The sequence below is a fragment of the Cinclus cinclus genome, chromosome 12 (genome assembly GCF_963662255.1).
Source record: "Cinclus cinclus chromosome 12, bCinCin1.1, whole genome shotgun sequence".
In the NCBI taxonomy this organism is placed as follows: Eukaryota; Metazoa; Chordata; class Aves; order Passeriformes; family Cinclidae; genus Cinclus; species Cinclus cinclus.
The window spans coordinates 17,905,560-17,933,504 of NC_085057.1; the positions used below are offsets into that span (position 1 = coordinate 17,905,560).

General features: G+C 40.6%; 1 protein-coding gene across 1 annotated transcript in view; it reads left to right on the forward strand.

Moving 5' to 3' along the window:
• FGD3 (FYVE, RhoGEF and PH domain containing 3) overlaps window positions 1-27,945 on the forward strand; it is a 94,080-nt gene that overhangs the window by 22,362 nt on the left and 43,773 nt on the right.

The window sequence follows — 27,945 nt, forward strand, 5'->3', positions numbered from 1 at the left end:
TGGGAGGTGTTTGAATGCCTGTAATTGAGATATTGTTTCATGTGAATGGAAATGTTACTTCATTAAGTGCTTTAGGATTTTGGGGGGGGGGGGGGGGGGGTTGAAAGACACCTTTTGTATGATAAGATTATTATTAAGCCTGATTAATTATGATTGAACACATTCCAAACTCCAAGACGAGGGCTCTAGAAACTACAGGCTTGAGTTGATTTGAATTTTGCAGATCTTTGTACAGGCATGAGATGCATGGATTGACCATGTCAAGCAAGTGGGCTGCTGCTGGTTCCTGGCAGGGAAACGAGAGCATTTGTACCTCTTAGGCCTGGTAGAGAAACGAGCAATTGAGTGAATGATAACCTTCTTCTTTGCAGCAAAGAATAAATTGAAAGGCAAAATTAAACAAAAATACTTTTGCTTTGTTTTTAGTGAAAGCATGCATATGTACAGCTAATTGCAAAAGCTGTAGAATAAAGCCTTAAATTTAACGCTTTTTTCATAAATCTAAAGTAGAGCAATAGTCCATGTGAAAATTGCTGATACAATTACAGGCTCTTTGTTACTGTGCAAATTTCTGCAGAGTAAATTTTCTTAATACCATTTTTAGTGTTTCTGAATTAATTTGAAAACTAAGTAAGAGAAACGAGACCTCTGGTGGTCTAGTTGGGTGTTTAAGTAGAGGAAAGCAGTGTGGCATACTGCCTGCTCCAGCAGGAGATGCTGCACTGAACCAAAAAGAAGCCCAGAGGGGAAGTCTCCTATTTTTCTCTGTGCTGGGCACTGATGAGGCTGTGTGTCAAATCCTGGTTTCAGTTTTTGGCCCCTGTCCTGGTTTGAAAGACAGGTATTTGCTAAGAAAGGCAGAAGCCTCACTTTGAAGTGGAATTCCCCCCTCCCTCCAAATTATTACAATTTTTGAAATTAAGGGGCCTCTCAGGCAAAGATATGGGGATAGGAATAACAGTTCTTGACTAATGTATCTAACAAGACAAACAAAAGAAACAACCACAGCTATGAAATTAGCAACAAACAGAACAGTAACTCAGTCCCAGTCCTTTTTTGGCTGCAGGCACCCTCTCCCTGCACTGCAGTTGCCAGCGGTGGGGGCAGGATCGGTTCCACACAGTCACAGGAGGTCTGGGGGGGATGGCGGTGCCGTCCCAGGTGGGGGAGGACTGGAGGACAGACCCCTCCGCTCACGGTGTCGGTCCCAGTGCTCAGCAGAGTGCTGGATGATGGCAGGTTAAAGCAGAAGGCAGCAGTGCAGGGTCTGACAGCAGTGAGGATGCCTCCCGGCGCTGGGATGGCAAGGATGGAACAGCGGGGATCGTTCTCCTCCGATTCCATTGGAAAAATGGGGAGAGCCGGTGCCTTCCATCTCTTCTTCTGGCTTTCTGGATCTCCAGGGGTTTCCCCCTTGCCACCAGGGCCTAGTCAACAGGTATCTTAGCATGACAATGGGGAAAATTCCACAGAGAGAAAAGGGAAAACCAACCCTCAACGGCCTCTTATGATAAGAAAGACCTTGAGGGTCTGGTGAGCGCTGGAGAAGGGTCTGAACCACCAGGAGTGGCTGAGGGAGCTGGGAGGGGGGCTCAGCCTGCAGAAAAGGAGAGTCAGGGGAGACTTTGTCTCTCTCCACAACTCCCTGACAGGAGGGGGCAGCCAGAGGGACATCATGATCTACTCCCAGGGAACAAGGGACTGGACAACAGGAAATGACCTCTTCCCCACCAGGGAAGATTTAGCTTGGCTGTTAAGGAAAAGTTCCTTCACTGAAAGTGAAGCATTGGACAGGCTGCCCAGGGCAGTGGTGGAGTCGCACTCCATGGAAGTGTTCAAAAAATGTTGCTGTGGCACTTGAGGACATGGTTTAATGGTGAACATGATGGTGCTGGGTTGGCAGTTAGACTTGATGGTCTTCTAGGTCTTTTCCAGCCTTAGTGATTCTATGATTCTATTGCAGAGTTCTGCCACCTTTAGTAATGCAAAACAGATATTCATTCAACGAAACCTTCCACCTCTTTTGTCTAAGGCTCCTGTATTATGGAATTTGGATGGGAATTGGTGGTTGTTTTGGACATCCCATATTTACGTTATAAATCCTTACAGAAATATGGTTTCTGTTCTGGATAGCGTTACTTTGATATAAATCCTTATATGAGCCCATCTGCCTCTTTCCGTGTGCTAACAAGTATCTTTACAAACAGTTTTTAATGGGCTTGTGAAAATCAATCCAAGGCTCTACATGTGGAAGACAAAATCTTTGATCTATTAAACCTTGTATGGCAGCAGTGGAATGACTCTGTTTCAGAGTGCCATGAAGAGGACTTACATTCTTTGAAAAACAGGTTTGGATTTAAACCTTGATTTAAACCCGATTTCTTTAAAATACACTTACTGCTCAGTGCAACTGAATCCATATGGAATAATACTCTGTTCTTTTTACTGCTTCTTGCATGAAATGCTATTATGATACTAACTTCTCTGCATGATGTCAATCTCTCCATGCTTCTTCACTTTTTCTTTCACTGCAGAATTGTGCATTCTGTTTGCATTGGGCTGTGACTGATGTACAGATTTGCTTTCTGTAGTGCCAGTGATGTTCTGCCAGTGTTTTAGTAGGGGATTCCCACAAGAATTCCCCTGCCTCTCCCATGTGGAGAAGTTGTGGACACCAAGAATACATGTACTTCAGTTATTTACTTTGTGGAGTGGGAGAACAAAGGCTCCTATTTATTTCTTTTTGTTTGAAACAATACTACCAGCTCACTAACTGGTGCTGAGGGGAGTTAGCTCTGTCCCAGGAGCCTGGTAGGGTGCTGGCCAGGAGTCCATGCTACAGTTCTTTTCCTGCTGTGAAACCTTGGCAACGATTTCCTTTTTTAAAAAAAAAAAAATTCTTTCATTTTCAAGCATTCTTTATTTGAACTGTGAACAAAGCCAGTTTTTAGTAAGTGTTTGTACAGTGCCTATCTCAATGGGCTCTGCTTTCCTTTGGGATTGTTTGGTGCCTTTGTAGGAATAATAAAATTAAAACTAGTGATCGGTCCAACAAGCTGCTATCAAAGTACTCTGACCAAGAGCAAGCCCTGGTACTTCCAAAAAACTGTGAACTCCTGGAAATGCAGCCTGCAAGTTGCCTACTTTATACATACACATGTATTCAGCTAATTGCAGAGATTCATTCTCCTCACTGATGACTTCAGGATGTCATGGACCTGAGCACAGTGTGCTGCTCTCATGCACTTCTGCTATGGGAGCAGTGATACAGATTTTGGGAAGAAAATTGTTCAGTGATGTTATTTGCAGGTATTTTTCTTAAAGAGATGATACATAAAATTAATAATGAAGAATTACTGTAACACAAGCAAACTCTATCTCCTTAATTTGTAGTTATTAAAGGGAGTGGTTGTCAAGGTGTATATGTGTACATGTAATGTATGGATGCATATATACATATATTAAAAATTAAGAATTACATATAAAAATTGAAAATAATTGGCCTGGCTCATGTTCTTGCTAAAGTTGTGTGGTGTTATGCACCATTCAGAGCATACAGCTGTGGTTCCCCTTGCACAACGACTACCTTTGCTTTTTGGGTGAAGTCATGGTCTATTTTAAACCCCATGTTTTAATAATGAAGTTCACTGGAAACTGAAGGAAATGAGACCATGAGCTTTTGTCCTGATAAAAACCAAACTGGAACTTGCAAAGTCAGCTGTGAATAAATATGCATGTCATAGAGTATGGTTTCAGTTTTTGAGGTTTTTTTCTAAATGTTTTGGAAGAAATATGCAGCTCCCATCAGTGACCTCATACAAATAAGTTCTATTTACTTTCAAAGCATTTTTAGACTGTGAAAATAAAATGAAAGTGGAAAAAGGCACTTCACACATATTTGTTTCTGATAGATTTCACTGAGTTGAGCTTCCAGCTCCCCCTGTTTCCCAAATCATGCTGGCTCAGTTCTGGGCTTTCTCCTGGCATATTCCAGAGAAGAACGTTCTGGGAACACACAGCCTGATGATGAAACTCAGAAGTGTTTGTGCTTAAAGGAATGGTCAGCACTTGCCTGTCTGTTGTTGATGATGATAATAGTAGTTATAACTTATTATTAGTACAGTGAAATTTAATATGCTTATTGAACATGTGGTATGAAATGCTGGATCAAAGGTCTCTAAAGACCCATTCATGTAGCTTTTTTGAGGAGTATTTTTTTTGGTTGTTTTTGTAGCAATATTACCCAGTTTAAGTAGGTGAAGTTATTTAGGTATTTAACCTTTTTTTTGGCCACCATTTAAGCCATGCAAGTGATTTAAACCTCTCTATTTTTACTGCAGGTCTTAATGGGGGGAGTTTCTAAAATAAGTTTCAGAAATTTGTGTGACCAGGGCAAAAATTTCTGTTTGGTTTGTTTAAGACTAAAAGAACAAAGATGCTGAGTTCTTCAAGGAATATATTTTGGCAGCAGAGGTGACTGACAGCAGCGCTACTTCCATTTTCTCAGCAGTTACTTGGTTTTCAAAAGTTTCTCTTGCAACAGAACAGTGATTAAACCCCCTTACTGTCTTAAGGCATTTAAGGTAACTCCTAGTGTGTTGGAATGATCAAACTTTAAAGTTGCAGTGCCCCTGTAGTGATTGCACATGCAGAGGGAAATAATAATTAATGAACAGTGTTTCATATAGTTTTTAAAATTTGATATTTTAAAGCAGACAGGGTCTGTAGAGTAGCACCTATATGCCTTTTTAGTGCTTATGGGGATTTTTTCTACTGTTATATGAGAAGGAAATGCTGAGTGTTACCAGAGATGGGGTTTAAAATGTTGAAAACTTAAAGGAGGATTGTGAAAAGTCATCTTTTAAAAAAATCACTTCTGTTTCCTTTCAGGTGACTTGGACTAGGTTGAAATATATGGCAAACCTGTATGGCTCGCAAAAGTGAGCTGAGTGTTCTGCCTTTCTAATGTGTTAGTTCTGCACAGGAGAAAACTGTAAAAACACATATTGCAAACCACAGTGTCCCAGAAGTAACGGGGACCTTTATAAACCACCATTTCCATGGGTGGGTGCACCATTTCAGCTTTAGTGGTGTTATGTAGTGGTGGTATATACCAGATAACATAATACACTTGTGCAGCTCTCAGACATATTAGTAATTGTACATATTTTTGTTGGTTATTCAAAAGATATTATTCTTTTCAAAAAAAAACAAGGCTCTTCTGCTTGCTCCACTGTGCCTTGAGTGATTCATTGCATCTTCTCAGTTTTTTTGTTTTTTGGTTTTTTTTTTAATTTAGTTTTGGTGCATGCAACTAGTGATAGTATGAATATACAGCAACACAAGTGTCTGCATCAGATATCAGTGTTGCAGTTAGGCAAACTGACTTTTCCTCTGTTTCATTGGTAGGTGAATGTAGTTGTCAGAATATAAAATATAGGGTAAACAAATAATTGATATCAACTTGTTCCCTGTTTTGCTGGGTACATGATTTGAAATGATAGCTCGTCCTTAACGATGTCTTCTTGAGTTTTTTGTTTGTTTTTGTTTTTGTTTGTTTTTGTTTTTTTGGTAATTTTATATCTGCTCTTCCAATAGGAGATTGTCAGTCATCTACAAGCTGCCACCAACCATGAGATTAACTCTTCATTTCTTTGCACATGCAAAGTTCTGATAAAAAGCTTCAAGAAGATCACAGGAGGATCATGTAATAATAGCCAGTCATTTGTCAGTTTTGTTTCATTTATTTTTTTTGCAATAAAGGATTAAAGTCTGTTTTTCCCCTCAGCTTTGCACATCTGATACCTTGCCTTGTTACTAGGAGACGAGGTATGATTTGTATGATGTGTATGTTCCTCTCCTGGAGCACAGTGGTTTTAGCCACTTAATTACAGGAATGTTGGCTGGTCAGTCTGTTGCTATTTAGCTGTTAGAAAGTGCAAAACTGATTGCTTTTTTACTTGTTCAGGGAGGCTTCAAAGAAATCTGTCTGCCCTTTCCAGACATACCTGGATATATATGATTTTTGTATACATACAGAAATAAATATATTCTTGACTTTTAATAATCAATATATGCTCTCCCTGCAATTTCTTGACCTTCAGCTCAGCCTCACTGTTTACCTTTGTCTCTCCCTGGCAGCTACCTTTTAAAGAACAGAATAATCAATTTGATCTGCTCCCTGGTCTTGTTGAGCTTCCCTGGTAGTTGATGGTGTGGTTTCCTGAGTAAGTGAGGTTTATGCATTGTGCTTTCTGTCCCTTCTTGCTCCTCAGGCTCATTTCAGAGTGGTCAATAGAAGCAGTAAGGAGCTATATAATATTTTTTTTTTCCTTTTCCTTTCTGTTTTTACAAAATTTATTAGCCAGGTAGATAGATCCCTTGAGAGGAGATGAGTGCAAAGAAGCATCAGGATGGCAGCTGCCAGTTGGACAATGGACATTTGAGTTGCTCCAGATAGGCCCCAACTTGCACTGGTTAGTGCCTGCTGGAGCTGGGAGAGGGACCCCGTGGAAAGCTGGCATAGTGTGAGGGGATGTGGCCAGAAACAGGTAAGCCCATGCCAGGTGAGCCCTGCAGAACTGCTCCATGGTTTCTGGCTATTTGGATTTTTAAGCCCTTTCAGCCCTTCCCCATTACTTGTGTGTAGCACCTAGTGTTTTATAGTGCTTTGCTGTGTTTGCATTGGCAGATTTAATTCTGCTTTTCCTTGACATTGCATATGAAGTGAGATTTTGCTGTGAGTGAAATTTTGCTGTTGATGGTTACGAAGACATGATGATGAGGCCACCTGTAGGAACTTGGGAAAGTTGTACTGTGTGATCTGGGTCATGTGTGATCAACAAAACTGATTTTTATTGTGATATCATAAAATCAGGTTTGTGTTTTGTTTGTATTAGGGTTTTTGATGTGTGGCTTTGTAAAGAAATGTTGAACTCTTGTTTGGCTGAGGAGGAAAACAGGTGGAAATACATGGGTTGGACTGTTTGCTCTCTACTTCACAGGGAGATGGACCTTCCCTCAGGTCCAGGAAGGGTTTCTCCACTCCTGGGACAACTGTGTGTCTTTTAGGGGTTTTATAAGTGTAAATGTAATGTATTAGTTCATCTTACTGCTGTGACATGTTGCAAAAAACATGTTTTCATACTTTTTTCTTTCACTCATTTCAGTTTGGGGCAGAAATTGCTGCAAGTGAGAGAGAAGTGAGAAAGGGACCTGGCCTAGGTTATTTCTTCCACCAGTTCTCCCCTGGTCCCCCTTAGGTAGAAGATACCAACCACTTCTCTCAGGGCACTGGGACCTTGGTGGTGTCTCCTTTTCTCTGGCATGAGACTGGAGAGATAAGGGAGCTCCAGGGAGAAGGTGGCTGCATGAGGGCTGTCTGAGGCAGCTGTGGAGCAGCCATCACTGGGGTTTTCAGAAGAAACTCCAAAGCCTGGCTGATTTTTTCCAGCCCTGTGCCCAGCAGGCTTATAATTGTTCTCTCAGTGTCTCCACCCTAGCTTTACTCTGTCCTCTAACATGGCCCACAACTTGCTTATCTCCTCTCTCTTTGGCTTAACTTTCTAAACAAGCCCATTGGAAATGATAAGTAAATAAATGGTGGATTTTGGAGCGGATCACCGTTAGCTGTTGTGCTTGCAAATCAAAGTGGTCTTTGTGTTGGTGGAGTTTTCTTGGTGTCCTCTACAGAATGTCTGAGGAGGGAGGAGGTCTGGCTATTGTGCCAAGGTAGAGCTCTCTATTAATTGTTGTTAAAAAACTTTTTCTGTGTGTTCAGAGACAGTGTTTGGAGAATTTTTTTGATGTGCAAAATTAAACTACATTGGTAATAGTAATAAACTGATGACTGTGGAAGTTGCTTTGTTTTGTGGCAAATATTGGACGGTGCGTATTGCACTTTAGTTGGAGGATTTTGGTAATATCACTGTAGTTAGCAGCTCTTACCTCTTTCTGAGGCTGGAAAAGACCTCCAAGATCATCAAGTCCAACCTTTGACTGAATCTTATGGTGGCCACTAAGCCATGTCACCAAACGCCATGTCTGCTCATTTTCTGAACACTTCCAGGGACAGTGACTCCACCACTGCTCTGGTTAGCCTATTCTAATGTTAGCCTATTCTAATGTTTAACCATTCTGTTTCAATGAAAGACTTTTTCTTTATATCCAAAAAATACTAAGAATAATATCCTAAAAACACTAATTAATATCCTAAAATGCTAATTAAATTTGTATAAAATATAATCAGTTTGATGAAATGGTATTGGCTGTTCTCACTGGGAATTTGGTGCCAGGCTTCCACCTCCCATGGATTATTTTGAGTGACTTTCCATGGCGACCCTGACAAGACCCAAGGAGGGGGAAGGAGGTGGTTGTGTGGGTCAGGATATCATGAAGAAGCACTGCAGAGCAGTGTATCAGTGTCCACCCTGCTTTTGTTGATGAACTTTTCTCAGTTCTTCAAAGGACAACAAAATCTTTGAGGTGATCTGCTTCATGTTATGTGTGAGAATTGTTTGTGAGAGAAAGGCTGCCCTGTGTTTTAATGATCAGGTGATGATCCTTATCAGGCCTTCCTGAATTAGTCCTCCTTGCTACAGCCTCAGCTCTGCAACAGGTTCATCTTTGTCAACCAAGTTTTAATTGCAGTTGAGCATTTATTCCTATCTGTGTAAATTCTAATATGTAAATAAAGTGTCTTCAGCTCCTCACTGGAGGGTTCTTACATTGTACTTGTTTCAATCAGTGTCCCCTCAGTATCTCAGGGAAGTTTCATGCTTTTCAACGATGTGACATTTGGTGCAAATGAAAGGAAGCACAGGTAAAATTATAGTAGTAATAGTAAAACAGATCTTCTTCTCCTGGACTACACTCCCAAGCAGTCTGGCTTTAGAACATCTCCACCGAGTAGCAGCAATTGCCATCAGCGAAGCCCCCTCCCCTTCCCACATTTATTTCCATGGTAACCCGGAGAAGGCATTCTAGAGCCTCAAAACTACTTTTGCTCTTTCATCATGCAAGCTGGCTTTGTCAAGGGCTGAGTGTATTCCTACAGCTTTGAATGAATATAAAAAAAAAAAAAAAGCCTGAATTTGGCTGTGCAATTTTTATTTGGGAGGCCCTGCAGCAGGAAGGAACAGGCAACCTTCAAGTGACCTAGTGTCCGTACGTTGCTTAGTAAGGAAAAAACAGTCTTGCTTCATTAATTGATTAACGGGGAGAGTGGGGGTCATCAGAATGGTGTGTCTGTGATTTCCTGACTGCTGGGAGGTGGGTGGGCGAGGGGCAGATGGCTGGCCAGGCTGGGTTGGTGAGCTGCCGGTAAGCGTGCGTGCTGTGATCTGTTCAAATAGCGCTTGCTTGTGGAGCCTTTAATGCTTTTTCAGGTATCATGTAGAAAATGGTATCTTACTAGATGCCTGCTCCTCGACTGTGTTATGTGTTAGCCTTTTCCTGGTGTAGAAGTCGAGGGCTTGGGCAATGCTTTCTGGGTGTGAGCAGTTTAGTGCTGGTAGTAAAACATTTGCTCTTTCCATGCAGCTCCATAATGAGCTGTATTGATTTTATGCTTTTTAAAATCTGTATTTATGCAGCATTTGCATGTAAATGTTTAGAGGATTTTATTCTTTTTTGAGCCAGCTAAGGCTGTTTGATTGCTCTGTATGATAACAGCAGCATGTGGAAAGCATAGTACTTGGTAAAAGAAAACCAATTGCTTGCAAACAGTGTCTGCAAATGGGGGATGAATGAAATGATGTTGTAAGTAATTATTTTTTAAATAATCTGAAAGCAGAAACTTGTCTGGTCCAAGTGGTCAGAATCTTGTATGACAAAGGGATTGGATGGATTATTAATTTGGATTTTCTGCTGATGTCTGTTTCCATGTTGTCTGAGTACCTAATTCACAGTGCAGGAGAAGTATTGGTTAAAATATTTCAGGGGTGCTGCTTAATGAAAGGATTCAGTTGCTGTTTGGTTGGCTTGGGACAAGCTGGCAGGATTTTTTTCCCTTTCTTACATTATTTGGTTGAGTGAAATGTGAAAGGGGTGAAAATGTAGCTTCTTTCTAAATGTGTCTGAGGTACATAAATGACTGAGAAGTCACCATGACAACATGGGGACCTGGATCAGTCTTTCCCTCCGCGCTTCTGCTGTTTTGTTGTTTTAAAATATTTGTTATTTAGGCATTCCCTGAGGTGTTTGAGGGAGTAGCAGTTTTTCCACCCCTCTTTGCTAAGGGATGCTGAGTATACCTCTCAGGGAGGAAGAGGGTTTTGCTTGATGTGTTACTGGCTGTTCCTCTGCACTTGTTGGGACACAGTGAAGCCATACTGCCTGAAGGGAGTAAGGTTTGTGTTCAGTTCCTTTCTTCATCTGAGGTATTCAGATGTCACCACTTTAAAAATTGTGGAGTGGTGAACATACACTGGGAGAAGTTGGACCATACAGGGCATTCTGAGCCCTCCTAAAGCCCTGGCACTTTTCAGAAGGGAATGAAAGACTCCCCAGGTTAGAGAGGGTGTGCAGGAAAGGCAGTAGCTGCAGGACAGTGGGTAAGAGGCTTTCATGGGGAGTTGTGGAGGAGCAGCATTTGATTTCTGGCCTCCACTGCCACAGCTGTGGGCACGTGTGTGGAATCAGATGTGCTTATTTTGTGGTTAATATTTTGTGGTGATCCATCTTGGGAATCTTCTAGAAGAGTATTTACTTTGGGGAGGAGACATCTTACCTGGGGATCTCTCCCTGGCATTGTATTCTGCCTCCTCCTTCTAGGGTTGGAGAGATGTTTGTTTCATACTTGCAGCAGCAACCTATGTAATTGATAGTGAATTTGGTGGAATAATGAGTAGTACTAGATGTTCTGTGGAGATGACGTTTCAGTGTCAGCAGAGGAGGGTAATTACATACTTCTCAGTTATCTTCATACTTCTTGATGGGAAAAAAACCACTGTAATTCAGGTAAATGAAAGTAAAAATCTTTGCAGTTGTCACTTGTGCCCATCTACAACTTGGAGGGAAAGTATGTCTGTGACATTTTCTGAGAATGTATGGATTTACTTGCCCTTGTGGAGAGCTGTGAGTATGTTTCAGTATTGAGGCAATTGAAAAGTAAGTATAACATGACTGACTTTCACTTTGTATTATCACGCTGCATCTCAACATAAGAATTTGAAGAACCAGGCATTTTTCTCTTGACACCCATTAATCATATGTTTTATTTGATGCCAAATGAACAATAAAATGGCATCTTTTAATTTGGAAAAATGTTGAGTTCTGTCTTATGCTGGAGCTAAATTTTTAAGTAATGCTTAAAAGAAATTTTCTACAGCTGGGTAGTAGTACGTCCTTTGAAGAACCTCATGTCTGTGTGGTGTAGCCTATTTTCCCTTTCTCTTGAAGTTTCTCTGATGTTATAATTTTGAATATAGAAAATGTGCAGAAAATTTAGTTCTTCAGAAATTCATCTCAGGTATCTACGAAAAGATTTGTTTTGAGCCAGAGGCTCAAATAATGAGATAAATCCATTATGAAAAGAATGAGTAAGAGCAAGAGCCTGGTGGAGTTAGTTATACAGAATTTTGTGGTTACATACCTTGCTTTCAACATTCTTACAGTTAGGATACATATCATAATGCTAGAGGCAAAAAACATGAAAGTCTTGAATTTAGGAGTAGCTAAAAAACAAAACAAACGTAAGCCTGCCCTTCCTTTCCCTGCCAAAAAACCCCAACCACAAAAACAAAAGAAACCTCTTCTTATTTCTGGGGTTGGAGTCAAGCTTGATGCTGTAAGGAAATCAACAGTAAAATAAATCCCTCTAACATATGAAAATCCAGTGGGAATAGGGCAGAGTGACACAGGTGGTGCTATTACAGCATTCTTGGGACTTAAGGGTTCAGGTGATGGAAATGACCCTTTTTACTCTCCCTGTTCTCAGCAGTAGTGCTTGAAAAGGTCAATGACAATCACCTGAAAATCAAGGCATATGTATTTTTTTTTCTTATTAATTGTGTTCATTTCTAAGTGGGGAAAGAAGAGTCTTGGTTTCAGTCCTACAAAATAGGATTAAATTAATTTTCAGTATTTTATTAGGAGCAACCTTGTTTTGCTGTGTGTCAGAGATTGGCACTAGCTTGCAGTGTAATCCTGCTTCTTGTCCGTTCCCAGTACATGAGGAGTGTGGGTGTATGGACCATCATGAAGAACTGCATCCAAAAGTTTAAAAATTCTTTCCAACTTACAGGGTCCCCCTTATCACCCCTTCAAAAATGGGAAGAATTCATCAAAGTGGATAAATTCATGATTCAACATTAATTTTTTTTTTTAATAGAACTATTGTTCTTTGCCTTGCTTCGCCCCACCCTCACCCCCCCCCTCCAATTCTAAATATGCAAGTTCCAACAGGAAACCAAAATGGAGCCTTTTCACTTCAGCATGGGATCACTTGAAGTTTAATTTCCCCTATAAATGTGATATGGCAATAAAAAAACCTTGCCACAAAAACTGTAGAGGTCTGGAAAACACACTAAAAATCTCAAGGTCTTGACCTCTTTGGTTATAAAAGGCAAACTGGTTTAACTTGGGTTATATTTAGTGAATGAGTGGTAAAAATGCCATGGTCTGAGAGGGTGGAAAGATCAAACTGCAGTTTTTTTCATTGTGGAGGTGACTTTGCTTTTAAGGGGAATAAATTGTAACAGTTTTTGAATATGTCTTCCAGTATTTCTGATTCCCAGTGCAAAAGTATTTTGTTGCAGAACAAGAGGTTTTGATACTTTTTTTTCCATGCCATTAGGTAATAATAATTGAGATGAAGTGTTACTGATTGCTGGCCAGTTGAGTTGCAGTAAACCATGTCATTCCCAGAGGTCTGGAGAGTGTAGGACCTGTTAGGACAGCAGCCGTGGTTGTGGTACCACTGTAGAAGATGCCTCCAAACCCAAACCCTCCAAACCTTCTTTTTGCTGCCTGTGGTCTTACCAGCTTTCCACCTCAAGCACTGTTTTCAGACCACTTCCTATGCATGGGATCACCTCAGTCAATTCTGAGTTGGGTCAAATCTTCTAAGTAAGAATAATGTAATGTTTGTGGTTGAGGCACCAGCACAGGAAAACTCTCTCAGTGGGAGGATGTTAAGTGTAGTACAAAACCACACCGTTAGTCCCATGACCTGAATCTTGCATCTTTGTTAAATTCTGTCCTTTAGCCCAGGATTTACCATTACTTTCTGGTATTGGGTGTTTGGTCTGGTTTGTTAAAATGTTCTTTTTTGAAAATACTACTATGAGAAGCAGAATGACAATAGATACGAAACCTGGAACGCTAGTGGTGCTCGTGTGCTGATCCTACCAGGTGCTGAGTTTCCCCTCCAAAGGAGCTGTCCAGTACTCTTGAGTTTCTTCTGAGCAGCCTGGATGGAAGATTATGAAGGGCTTCAGGACTGGGCCTTCAAAGAGTTAAATACACAGAAGTACTAATCAGTGTATATTTAGGTCATGGAGGACTGAGACTGGAGAAAGTCAGAACATTACTGACAGCCGGGTGGGGGAGGAGGGTTATGGTTGATAATGGACTCAGGGATATCTTCTGTCAAGCTGTAGCACCAGATTTTGACTTTGTAATTGTCCTTTCTGTTGTGTTTATGTTCTTAGTTGCATTGCTGTTGCTTTGCAAGAGGTGAAGTGTTCAATAAGTCTCTAAATGGGCTTTCTAGAACCATTACTTGTGTCTTTCATCATGTCCTGCAGCCCTAGTCAGAGCTGAATTCCTAATAATCACAGATATTTTGAAGATTACCTTTAATCTTCAGGTAATTGGTTGTCTTTTCTGAGGAAATGGTTACAAAATTCAATGTCTTACTGACTTTTTGCAGGACTCTGACCCATAAATCACTTCTCAGTGACATGGACAGTTCCAGTTTGAAAAGTGTGGTATACAGGCCTGTCCTTGAAGGCTTTGGTTCCTAAGGGCAGGGCTTTCTGTTCTTATCTGTCTGCAAATTGTCATTGAACATCCTTGGCGTGATCTACATAAGAATGGTAATGATGAGCTCACAGTGTGTGTATGTCCCTGGGGAGAGAGGCAACTCCTGCCTGCTGTCCCTGATGCCCAGATGGTGGTGACTCTTAAAAGGCTTGTTTGCATCCTTTTGAACACCAAAACTGCATGAAGGCTTTGCTGCTTTCAGGAGAATAAGCAATCAAATGTAACAAATTTAATGATTTGTTTTAATTGTTGTTAAAATATCAAACCCCAATAATTTTAATTTAACATTATCATGCGTATTTCCAATAGATTGCTGAGTGGATTGGAATTTTATGCTGTTAAGTGTTATTACAATTTAAGTTCTTTAGTCAAAGAAGCCAATATATTGTTATGGCTTTTATATAGCTTTTATATTTTTAATTCTGAAAATGTTTTGAAATAAAACATATCTTACTGTACAGAAGAAAGAGGAATCCTAGTGTATAATACAGTTTAGAATGTGTGATAAATTGAATTTTACTTGATATGAAAAAATTTGTATAGTTTTCATGGCTATAATGAATTCTTTGATGGAACTGTAATCTGGCTGTTGTAATTCCATCATCAGAGGAGGTCACTGAACTGACATATTTGGAGAACATCCCTGGTTGGGTCACTTATTCTGAAAACTGCCCTCGCTTTGCGTATCCTATGCACTCTGACATTCAAATGTTATATGACTTTTTAAATGACAGATACAGAATTTTAAGATTGCTACAATGTGTATTGGGTGGCCACTTGTATTAAATGCAAAACGAGCTGGAGGTTAACACACTTAATGTTTTTTATACTAAGGCAGTCACATATTCCTGTTATCAAATGTATCTCCTTGTGGAAGATTAGTAGAAGATGAATGTAGTAGTCCTTGGTAGAGTGCATCTTGTGCTCTGTGCCTTTTTCAACATATATCTGTAGCAGGGGATGTTGCCTTTTTGTGCATCTGAGAATTCCAAACTGGCTGCTCTGTGGAGAGGAAGAGGGATCTGCTCAGTCTAATAATATTTTTTGTAGATATTGCGTTGGAAATGCTGTAGGAGTTGCATTCAAGTATCTGGGCAGGAGGAGAAGGTGCACTATGGTGAGAAAGAAGAAATACTCTTGGATCTGTGACTAGAAAATTTGAGAGATTACCTAGGATTTTCAATTTGTTTCTAGTTTTATTCTGGTTGTTTTTTCACAGTGCCAGATTGCATGAGTCTCTGATCAGCCTAGTCTAGTGGAAGGTGTCCTTGCCTGTGGTATGTGTTGGAACGAGATGGTCTTCAAGATCCCCTCTGACCTAAATAATTCTGTGTTTCTGTAACTGTGCGTCCTGTGGGGAACAAAATACCTGATTCTTCCTGGCCATTTGTGCAAATGAGCTTTTCAATTAAAACCCACCTTGAAGCAATTATTTTGCTTGACAGGTCTGATTTTCCCTTTGCCACAGTAGATCACGGAACCTCACCAGAGTATTCCCACTCTGAAAACACAGCTTTAGCCAGTGGTCACTGGAGCTCAGGGCTGGTCCCTCTGAGTGTGTCTCTAAGGAGCGTCTGCAGGAAGGCTGAGAGGTGAGGCAGGAACCCAGAAGAGGGATAGTCCCACGGCACATTGGTGTAGTGGCCCCATCAGGGTGAGGGTGGGGGAACAACAGGCCTGTGTGCTGGGCTGTGCATGACAGGATGTGCACAACAGGCTGTGCACTCAGACTAACTTAGAAATTGCCAGAGCTGCAGCCGTCCTGTTTGGCTTCTCTGAGGAGACCTGTCCTTCCCAAAGAGGGCAGGTGCGGAGACGTGGCCGGTTCAGACGTTGCATATATTTATGAATGCCAGATTTGGGGGTATGGGGAGATGACACCTGAGCTCTAAGAATCTCTCCATTTGCCTCAGTTTATTTATGAGCTAGGATAGAATGGCTTAAGATGCTTTTTGAGCAGTTACTTTGTGTGGTGACAATCATCACAGTGTTTGGAGGGGTCTGCCCATCATATGCAGAAGCTGATCTCGGTGACAGAGGGGAATGTGGCTAAGGACTGTGTGGCCAGTCGGTGTCATGATCAATGACAGCCAATGAGTTGGTGTGTATCAATCATTCCTAGAGTGGAGCAGGGTGGCCAGGGCATAATTAGACCTTATTGCAATTTGTGTATGCATGTGCTTGATGGTTTTTGTTTTTCTTTTTTGGAAGGGCTATGGAGGGCTCAGTGGTGTTTGCTGACATCACTGTGTGTCAGCGTGAGGTCAAAGAAGCAGGAAGTGTCCTAGGCAATTTTGAGATGGATTAATGTTACTGCTTTGTTTTTTATTTATGGATGCTAACTCAGGTCCTCACTTTACATGTAAAGATATTGCTCTGAAAGGTGCCTTGTTCCTCTCCTTGTGATGTCAGCAGCAGTTAAAGCTCTCTGAAACCAGTCTACCATAATAAATCCAAAAAAACTCCAGCCAAACAAAAATTATTTATCCACAACCCATTCTAAGCAACTGATAGGATTATGATGTTATTACCAAATTATACTTTCACTGTCAATTATTGTAAGAGCTCAAAATTGTAAATTCATTACAGGAGTCATTTATTATCTAAAATAATCTTGCAACGATCTTTTCTTCTACTGTTTTTCTTCTACAGTGAGAATTCTTTGCATTTTTCTAATAGCAACTAAATTTCTGTAATGGCTTTTATTTTTACATCCCTCCAGTCATCCTTTCTTAATAATACAGCTTTGCCAACAAGCATACATTGTATGTATGGAGATTTCTCCATTAATGAAAGAATAATATGGAATAATGATGCAGAAATTACATGGAAACCAGTTATTTTGGAAATAGCGGCTGTCATACAGTATGTGCTGTTTTATGCAGTGTAATTTTAAACACAAATATTCAGATATCCTGTGCAAGTAGCATGGTTTATGATTATTCATGTTAGCTATACGTATATATTGGAAAATGCTAGTTGCCTGTTATATTTTATGTAATGTTAGACCACACTCTAAGTTTACTTCAGAATTGAGAGCTATCACTTAAGGAAGAGAGAATGTATGCTGTTTACACAAAAATAATTTGAATGTGTATTTTGGATTAATGGTCTGATTCTGAAATTGTTGCCTGTTTCTCTTCAGCTTGAACTTCCAATTTCTTAAAAAAATTCTTGTAAAATAATTTCTGGCAGAGTTGTAGTTTGATTTTGAGATGAAGTGTGTTGTCTTTTTCTTTAGAATGAAGATTTAGCAGTCATTGATAGGATTTTATTGTTTGTGATTTATGACTGATGTCCCAAGTGATAACTTGGATTCTTGCAAAATGTCCTTGGGTTTCACTTTGTAGTGGCTATGGATTGGATGAAAGTGCAATAATAGATAGCAGGAGAGATGAAATAACTTCTAGAGATACAATTAATTAACCTAAGTTTTGTTTAGAAAACTTATACTAATTCATTTTACTCCAGTTTTTCTCTATACTCTATGTTACAGGCCTTTGATCTGGTGTTACTTTCTTTGGAGCTTGTCAGGCTGAAATAAAGGATGCTTTATGCTGTCCTGTGACTGGGATCCAAAATACTGGAGTTGGTTCAGTGGTTTCCAGTCTCTTCCACTTTATCTGTGAATTGTTCCCATGGATACCTTTAAACTTTCCCAGGTTCTTTTTCTTGCTCTCATTTTGGATCTTAGAGGCTGTGGCTCACAGAGTGAGGAAGCACTGATTTAAGCTAAGGAGATGGTCGTGCAAGGGAAAGAATGTTCTTTGCTCCTGGTTCCTCCATCTGCAGCATACAGAACAAGTGTGTGTCCCTCCATAGCTGGAAGAGACGTGGAATTTGACCTCAGGAGTGGCTCTGGGATAACCTGGGTGTAGGTCTCTGGAGGAGCAGGGTGCAGAGCCTGAGACTGCAGAGAAGGGTAAAGATTGTGTTCTCTAGTTGGCTGAGAAGCCAGTGTGAACCTTTGGTCAACATTGTAGGCTGCTCCAAGTCTCCAAAAAGCAAAGACTCACAGTGGCTAGACCCCTCCACTGCGCTGGATTTACAGTCACTGTGTGGGATTGCTTTGTCAGAAGTGTAGATATGAGGAAGAGGCATGGGGCTAGGGATGCTTTTGCTTTTGACGTCTCAGTGCTGTCCAGGCTCTTAAAGGCTCTTCCAAACTGTGACTGCTTTTGTGAGCCCAGTTTTGTGGCACTTGATCATCCAGTCCACAGCAGAGGCACCAAAGAGACCTGTTTGCTTCTCTCTAGTTGCTGCCCATGTTCAACTCATTAGTCAGAAATTTTTTCTTCTGTGTCCTTTTCTCAATAAAGGGCTTATTTTTGGAGAACTTTTTTTTTTTATAATTTGCATTGTTATTTTGTTACATTTGTTTTAAAAGGGACAAAAATATTATAGATATCACAGTGTAATATATGTCCATGCTTGGAACTAGTCAAACCAGGTCCTGAGCAGCCTGCTCTGTGTGGCCCTGCTTTGAGCAGAGGGGTTGGACTGGGTGATCTCCTCAAGCCCCTTCCAGCTTCAAAGACTATGGCTGGGCCATTTTCTGTCAAAGCTTTAAACTTCAAGTAGGGTGTTACTGGATCACAGTGAAAGCTAAAATATTTTTTCTTTTAGTGATTATTGTGAAATTGTTCTGGATTTTGAAATATGCAGCTCTGCTGTCAAAATAGTGTCAAAACTGTGCTTTTCAGTAATGAAGTTGAATTTTCTTGATTTCTGCAGTGTGGAATGACAGCACATTGTGATCACACAGAAAAGCTAGTCCTGTCCTGCAAAGCTCACTTCTGTAGCAAAGAACCTGAGCTCAATTTTACCTACTTTTATTTAGTACCTAAATAGACTTATAAATCAGCAAAGGCTAATTATTGGTTTAATAAAACTAATAAAACAATTCAGGACTATAAAGAGAAATCCAGTTGATTGGGACACTGTTGGAGATGAATTATATTGTCATTAAATCTTAAATGGAGGATAATTTTTACTCATTTTGCTGGTTAAATGAGATCTTACACTTTGCAATGTGTGGCATTAAGAAGATGCACAGGCACATCAATTGAGCAGAGATCCTTGCATGCTGCTTTTAGTCATTAGGAATAACAATTTAATAAGCTTTTAGTGAAAGAAGAAATTAAGCATTTTTTGACATGGTTTTGAATGAAGGCTGGAATTTGCTCCAAGGACTCAATCAGGCTGTTTCTCATCACTGTGTCTTTTAAATCACTGGAAGGTGGGCAGTGTAATCCTTTTCTCTGTTCTCCCCTCTTCCCACAACTCGCCAGTTCTGGGAATTGGAGATCTGCCATCTTTCTCGTTCTTGGGAGAGAATCCCAAAGACAGTAAATCACTCAGATTCAGGTAACCTGAAAGGAATAAATTGAGATGGCTTTGGCTGTAGTAATTTGTTCATAGAACAAACTTTTTTAGGTTTTCACAGTAATGGATCGCTCTGGTGTTGCAATTCCTGTGTTAAAGTAATACAGATGTTAAGTTGCAGGTGTATGTGTTGTCTAAAATAGTTGTTTGATTTGGACAATCAGTGTAACTATAAGCTGGGACTCTTTCATCATCATGAAAAACCTTTTATGTGTCAGGAGAAAAAGAAAAAAGCAAACTCTCTGCCCATCTAAGAGGAAGTCTCAGGAATGCTGAATAAAGATTCTGCCTGCATCCATTCATCGGGATCTGGTGTGTGCATCTTAGAGGAGAGTCATCCAGGGTGGGCATCTTAGAAGTGATATAGACATCTGACATCAGTGAGAGCTCTGAGGCTATCAGTCAAAATTATAGCTTCAAGTTGGGAAATCCATGGTGAAAATGCATTTATAGATGCAGCTACACACTGCACCTTATGCTCAGCTGCCTTTGGCTGATCTCTGAGAACACTAAAGGGATCAGTTTTGTATGGGGTATTCCCTTCTGGGAGATCAGGAGCTGTCTGTAGATTAGCACCCCTGTGTCATGGAGAAATTATCTTCTCTCTTCAGTGAATCCTCTTGCAAAAGAGAAAAGCAAAGCAAAACACAGTCTTACAAATTAACAAATTCTGGTTTTCAGGTTAATTGTAATGAAATATATGAATGAAAAACCAATTCTCCTTTCCCCTTCTAAATTAGGCACCTGCAACAATTTAAGATGGACTTTGATATCTTGGCCTTGGCCAAGGCAGGAATTAAGTCTTGAAATCCACTGCTGAAGTTAAACAAGTTGCTATGTGTTTCATCACACAAAAGTAGGACAAGACTTGTATGCACCAGAAAAATTAGTCTGGCTGCTCATCCCTTCTTGCTTCGCTTTCTCTGGTAAAGGAAGAGCATCTGCCAGCCCCGTGTGATGGCTGAATCTCCTGATGTGTGCTGTGAGCAGTGTTCTGGCAGGGCTTTTGTTGCCCGCAATGTCAGGCTGGCTGACACCTAACCCAGGCTCCTTCTTTACTTTGTCACTCTTTATGCCTCAATCCTTTTATGTCATTTAACCTGCTTTTCTTACTATATGAAGGAGTCTCAGGGGCTTTTCTCTTCTACCTTTGATCTTGTGTCACAGAAGGTTACTGTGGTGATTATTTTAGCCTAATTAAACCATGCCATTTGAGGGGAAAAGTCAGCTAAATGCTTCCTCCAGAAGAATGATATTTTCACAGCCTCTTTGTTATACTTTGTTAGATCATAAAAGTTTGTAACTGCCTTCCATTATGGGGATTTGATGTTCAGTATCCCCTAACATCTAATCTCTGTATGTCAGTATGAAGAGCAGGCCAAATGTTAATATTGAGATGACTATGGTTAAATGCAGGAATTTGCTTACCAATGAAGAGTCTCCAGCCCTATACAGAGACATTAAACGTTTTTGCAAATTGGAAATTTGTTTCCTGTGTGCCTTGTGGGAATGTCACTGGAGGCTTGAAATCATAATGCCAAAGTTTGGAGCCAGATCTGTGAAGATACACCCAAATGCTGAGGTATGATAGAAATGCTGATGCAAAAGTTACTGGTGGGCACCTGTGTCAGAGTCAACTGAGAGGTGAAATCTAAGGCCAGACTGATACTCTCCAAAGGGATACAAATATAAACAAAATAAGAAAGAATAACTTTGGTACAAGTTTGTCATAGAACAGCATGAAATAACTTGAGAGTTGCCACTTAGGTGGGTGTCAGTCTCTTCTCCCAGGTAGCAAGTGACAGGACAAGATGGAACAGCTTCAAGCAGTGCCAGGGGAGGTTTAGGTTGGATATTAGGGAAAATTTCCTCACTGTAAAGGTGGTCCCAGGACAGTGGTGGAGTGTTCAAAACGTGTAAGTTCAAAATGCATGGAGGTGACACATGGGGGACATGGTTTAATGGTGAACATGCAGGTGGTAGGGGGATTGATGATTCAACCTGGTGACCTTAGAGATCTTCTTCAATCTTAACCATTCTGTGATCCTGTGATACTGTGGAGAAGCACTTAGGGCATTGACTGTGTAGTTCATTATCACACTCAGCAGCACTGCAGGCACAGATCTAGAAATAACAGTATTTGCATTAAACCACATGAGAGAACATATATGACTGCTTGAAAAAATCTCCCAAGCCCCTCAAAATCCATCAGTCCTCATTTAGACTCCAGCAGAGTTTAAATTATAATCACTTACAAGTTTATTAGGAAAGAAATAATTACATGTGAAGTTTTCCACTCTTGGGACTTGCATCCATCCAGTGCTTTGATAACAGTGATGCACGGTGAGGAGCTGCTTGCCCACAGTCCCTCCTTCTCTGCAGGAGATGGTGAGGCTGGACTTGTTCCTGGAGTGCCAGCTGCATGAGCTGGGTGCCTTCTTATAGTGAGGTTTCAGTACAACCCTGTCATTTGGGGCTGACTCCTGTGACTGAAGGGAGGCTGGGGCTGTCTGTGCAGCAGATGGTGTGTCTTCTGTGTGGATGTTAATAGAGGGCTCAATTAAAACATAGTCTGTAAAAACACAAGACTTTTTTTTTAACTTTGGACCAGTAGCCCCACTAGCGGAAGGTAAGTGCAGTACCACATCCTGTTTCATACAGGAAAGAAAAATATTTTTGTTTTGGGGCTTTGTTGTGCTTTATGTTAGTCCTGGAGGAGAATATATTCTGTGGTGCTTTACTTTGTTTTTTTTTCTCATTTTTCTTCTGAGTGAATTTATTCTGTCCTCAGTATGGCTTTTCTGGCTGTTGCTTCCACTTCTCAGGCCCCCTTGGAATTGCCAGGTTTGGAAGCTGGTCCTTCTTCCCATTCAGCTGATGTGGTTTTCCCCTTCATTCATTTTTGGCCAGAGTTTTCTTGGCAGCCTACTACAAAATAAAAATAAAATAAGAAATACCACCTTTCTTCTTTACTAGGTAAAGATGACCTTCCATATAGTTAATGATAGATTCTGATTTTTTTGACCTGGAAAGAAGTTTAAATTTTCTCTACTAGTGGCAAGTTGAATTGATCCTGTATTATATCTCAAGATAATCGTTGGTACTTTGGTTGAAATTATGGGGCATATTTGACTGGCCTTGGAAGGATCCTTGCTTTGTGCTGTCTGTGGGGGATGTGGCAGACAGCTGTACTCAGAACAACATAAAACGCCTAAGAGTAGGAGTGTCTGCTTGATTTTTTTGCCTTTTCTTTCCTTGCCCCACCATAAAGTTGTATGTAACGACTTTCTTGCAGCAGGATTTCCTGAGACATGCTTGTATTTTTGCCTTTTCTTTACCTTGCCATTGGGTAAGTATGAAGATTTTGTCAGGAATTTGGTTTACACATCTGTGTTAAGTAGTGCTGCAATAATTAGGTGTTGAAGCTCCTAATTTCTGTCACTCAGAAACCTTCTCCTGACCATTGTAATTATATAAATGTAAAGTAAACACTTAAGAATCACTTTTATAGCCAACTTTTATTAGCAGCTTGCCAGCTAACCCATATCTGAGATAAAGGCCCCAGTGCCCAAGCTGCCCCTGCAGTGGTGGGGAGCCAGAGAGCCTGTATTGACACTGCATTCCTGCTTCGTGTAGAACTGACAGTGCCCACAGTGTTTCTGGCTGGACAAATGTGGGTATGGAGTGTGAAGTTTTTAAATTTATGTGCAGTATAGAAAATGAGGACTGTGCTCTAGTAGCCTGTCTGGGGAACACTGAGTTGGGACAAGGAGTGTGCTTTATTGTTGTGAGAGAAGGGCTGATGTAGGTCTGTTGTAAAGGTAATTCTTTAAATTAAAATATACCACATTAAATGAGTAATTAAAATTCTGTAATGGTTTCTTTAAAGCAGTTGTGGAGAAATCCCCTGCAGGATCAGAGGTGGAGGAGTGTTGGAAAAGATTTACACAGGTACCTGGATTAGGTGCTGTTCTGGATAGGGCAATAAAAACAAGATTGCAATGACAGATACAGAGACTGCACTGAAATGAGTGTGTAAAAGAGGTTTTTAGTCATTGTATGTAAAAACCTGTTAAAGAAGAACACAAATCAGAGCTGAAAACTCATATCTCCAGAATATGCCTGTTGTGATTCAGATGATGAAAAATATAAGGTGTGTGCCAGTGCTGGTAAAGCACATACTTTATCTGGATTAGCTTTGTCTTGGTTTGAAAGACAGGTGTCTGCTAAAGAAGGCAGGAGCCACTTTTGAAATTGAAAATGTCAACCCCCTCCCTCAAAATTACTGTAATCTTGACATTAAGGAGCTCTCAGGCAAAGATATGTGAATAAGTATTACAGTTCTTTACTAGGAAAATTAAAATAAAAAGGCAGTAATGCAGAAAACCAAAACAGTGACAGAGTCAGAATACAACCTGACACCCTATCAGTCAGGGTGTTGGTAGCAGTCTGATTAAATGGTGGCTGCAGTCCTCCTGAAGTAACAGATGTGGTTCTGTTGAAGCACTGGTCCTGTAGAAGGGTGCAGTTTTCCTCTAGAATCCAGTGGATAAGGCTGCTCTGATGTTCCAAATATCAGATTTTGTCTAGGCAGGAAATGCTTGGCTCCTCTCCCTGAGTGGAGCATCTCCCAATGGGATGATGTGATTTTATTAGTCCTGCAGTGGGACACAATGGCCCATTAACAGAAGGATATCTCCCTAGAGGAAGGATGGGTTGTGGAAAAGATAAAGAACACTGTCCCAGTGATTCTAACAAATGGATTAACAGAAGATATCTGCCCTGGAGATAAGGATCACTGCCCCACCTGGTTTTAACAGACAGTGATAAAATACATACTTTTGGTTACATACTGCTGTTGCAAGCCAAGACAAGCTTGCAGGAATGTACCTTAGATGAATCTAATGAGAATAAAGGGGATATTTCGATGCAGATTTGTGGAAGATACAATGACAGTGATGTTCAATAGAGATGCTATGAAACATCTTTTAGAGAAAGCATCCCCACCTGATGCAGATTAAATTAGTCAGAACAGGTTAAAAGTACACGAAATCTCAGAATCCCAAATACTAGCATTATAGGTCTAGGGAAACTATTGGTCCTTCTTATGCTTTACATGCACAAATTTATTAATTTTAGCAACATGATTATTTCTGTGAAAAACTCTTTTTTGTGTCTCTATTGCTGTAGTGGTGTGAGGTGAGCTGAATATACCAAATTTCTGGCAGCCCTACTCAGACTGGGCAATTTGGGTTTTTCAGCGTTGTTATTTTTGTAGGAACCCAAAGCAGCAGCTCCTCTGTGGCTCCTCAGAGTTGGAGTCTACCCTAAAATGCAGCATTCATTCAAAAATTTTAGATTTTATTTCATCCTTTATCATTTCCCATGAAGATTCTGATGGGAGAGCAGGATAGGGGAAGAAGAAGCTTTGAACATTTTCAGGGCATTTGATGTAAATATTTTAGCAAGCTCCATCCCATGCTGGTAGAAATGCATTTATTGTCACTTTTGTGGCCCCTCATTATTGCCACCTTTTGTGGTCCCTCATTTCCCTTTTCAGACAGCGAAGCAGACTGAGAGTTTGTGTGCTGAGAGCTGTGTTTTTGTTGGTTTCCATGATGTTACTGCTGTTACTCACTGTTCTTGCATTAATATCAAACTATATCTAAGCAAAAAGCTCTGTAAGAATATGAAGGAGGCCTACAAGAGAGCTGGAGAGGGACTTTTTACAAGGGTATGTAGTGATAGAACAAGAGGAAATGGCTTCAAACTAAAAGAGCTTCGGTTTAGGTTGGATGTTAGGAAGAAATTCTTTTCTGTGAGGTTGGTGAAGTCCTGGCACAAGTTGCCCAGAGAAGCTCTGGCTGTTTCATCCTCAGAAGTGTCCAAGCCCAGGTTGGATGGGACTCTGAGCAACCTGGTCTAGTGGAAGGGGGTTGGAACAAGATGCTTTTTGTGTAAGGTACCTTCCACTCCAAACCATGCTGGGAATCTAGGATTCCACAATCTACATTTCTCTTTTCTGTTTCAGAAGACTCAGGCTTCTAAACCATCCGCATCCTTTGTATTGCCTTTCAAATGGTTTGAAACTCAAACCCAGCAGTAATCCCCTATGAATTGTGCTTAGCACAGCTCCTCCATGGTTATTTGCCACATTTATATACTTTGACTCACCAACCGCAGTTGTGGTCGGAAGTGAGCTGGGGGAGGCCAGTTCCTGTGAATATGGCATTTAACGCATGAAATGAAAGCTGCAGCAGGAGCTGTTCTTCCTTTTTAGTTTTCTTACAGCTTAAGCCAGTAAGAAAAATGTGTGAGTCTCTGCTCAAGCACAAGTAAGTGGTATGCCTCTCTTTTGGTGGGGAATTGCAGTCCATTCCAGATTCTTGCTTGGTTTGGAACATAATGTTTACTTAATTGCATCTGTTTCTGAAAGCTTATGGCAGTAACTTTGCTGTCACACTTTTTTGCTGAATTTTATGTTTTGGAATGCCAGAAAAATGTAAGCTAGTTGTTGTCTGTGTTCTGAGCTGGGTTCTGTAGCAGGGCTGTACAGCCCCAGCACACACTGCCTTACCCCCCTTTTGAGGTCTCAGCTGGGCTGGGGACAGGAGGAAGAGGTGAGCTTTAAGTGGGTTTGAGGAAAATGCTGGAGTTAATAAAGCAGGCGTAAGAGGGAGAATTTATGTGTGAGTTTATAAGATAAGCGTCAAAACACCCTACTTTGCAGTACCATAAGAAGTTCTAGCCTAGACAAAAGGAGTGTCTGGTGGTGCCATACATTTGAAAGCAGTGAAGGAACCACAAGCTTTTGGTTCTAGTAAGAAAAGTAAGGTGCCTCACAGCAATGAATTCCAGGAGGAAAAAAAAAGGAATTGGGTTTTAATTCCTTTTGGAACTTCACAAAATTATGCCAACTGGACTGACCTTTTTTTCTGGCTGTGGTTGAAGAAGAATGGGGAATGCTTAGGGTAACTGGTACTTTATCCCAAGTCAGCATGGAGTAGCTGGGCTACTAGGGATACCCCTAGGGATGTGGTGCCCGAGGGCAGGAGGAGCTGTGCTCTCCTCCTTCAGCTGCTCTGGGGGACTGTGGACATGTCTGGCATCTACCAGGACTTTGGTGCTTTGCCAGAGTCAGCTCAGTGCCATGTGCCATGCTTGTCTCATCAGACAACACAGCATGGGTTAGAGGGGTCTTGTCCTGTTTTCTAGAGCTGTGGTAGATGCAGAGATTTGTCCACTGAGGAATTGGATCACTGAAGCAATTTTTAAGAAAATACAACATTGCTAGATTGCATTCCAGTCACACGCTGGTGAATACCTGCAGAAACACTGGACTCTGTTTTCTACATGCTGCCCTTCTAATTTTCTCAAATTTAGGCTTTTCCCTTGTGCAGTGTTTTAATTTCTGTCTGTGTTGAGCTACTGATCATAAGGAAGAAGTCCTAGTCCTTCCCCTTAAAAGCTGGCCTGTGACAGCACTGCTGCTGTCACAGGGAGTTTTTGGTACCCAGAGCTGAGCTATCAGTGTAAATTCTGTCAGTGATGTGTTTGCAGTAATCTAGTAATCTGTTCTAATAATCTTCTCTGTTTTCACTGCATTTTTCTGTTAAATGAAATTATATTTGAATAGAACTTAGTACTTAAAATTTCCTGGTTTTAGCTGGAAGGATGTCTTAATAGCTGGTCTCAAATATGCTGAAAAGAAGATTTTTGTGGTAGAAATACTAATGAAGCTTCAAACAGCAACAACAGGCAGCCATACATGGCGAATTCAGGGATTGTATATTTGGGTGGCAGAGATCAGTAAGTAGATTTGTGCCATCTGAATCTATTTTTGACAGCAAAATCTGCAGTGTCCATGGCTCAGACTCCAGGGGCTTTATTCAAAAGGTCACATCCTGATTTAATACCATTAATATAAATCCAGGACAATTTAGTTGATGTGAATAGGAGTGCTTTTCATTTCAGGTTTTTGATCTTAATAGGAATCCGGCTGAAAGTAGGTTGTGTTTTTGAAGCTAAAGCCATATTGTTGAAGACATCAGAGAAAGGAAAAGACTGGTTTTTCACCTTTAGATGAATCCTTCCTGTGTGATGCAGGCCACCCTCTGCTCTGGCGAGATTCTGGTAAATTCAGCCATTTCAAAACAGTAATAGGGAAAGAATGTTTGTCATGTTTTCTTTGCCCTTTTTTAGTGCATTTATGTTCAAATTTCTAAATTTGATGTAATTTTCATTTCTGAGTACTGCAAGAACCCTATATATTTATATGTTCATATACAGCAACTTTAAACCACATTCCTTTTAAAACTTTTTTTAACCTTCTTGTGACGCACTAGAAAAGCTGATGTGAGGATTTTATGTAGGGTTGCCACAAGTTCAAAAAACTCCAACTCAAATACTGCAGGGTCCATGATGGCTTGTTTTCCAAGTCTTCACAGAAGTGAATCAAGAATGTAAAACTAAAGACCAACGATCATATTAATCACTTCTTTCTCTGTGTTGACACTGGATTGTATCTTAATGGCATCTTCTGCACTGGAGCCTTTTGCAGGCATGTTAATATTT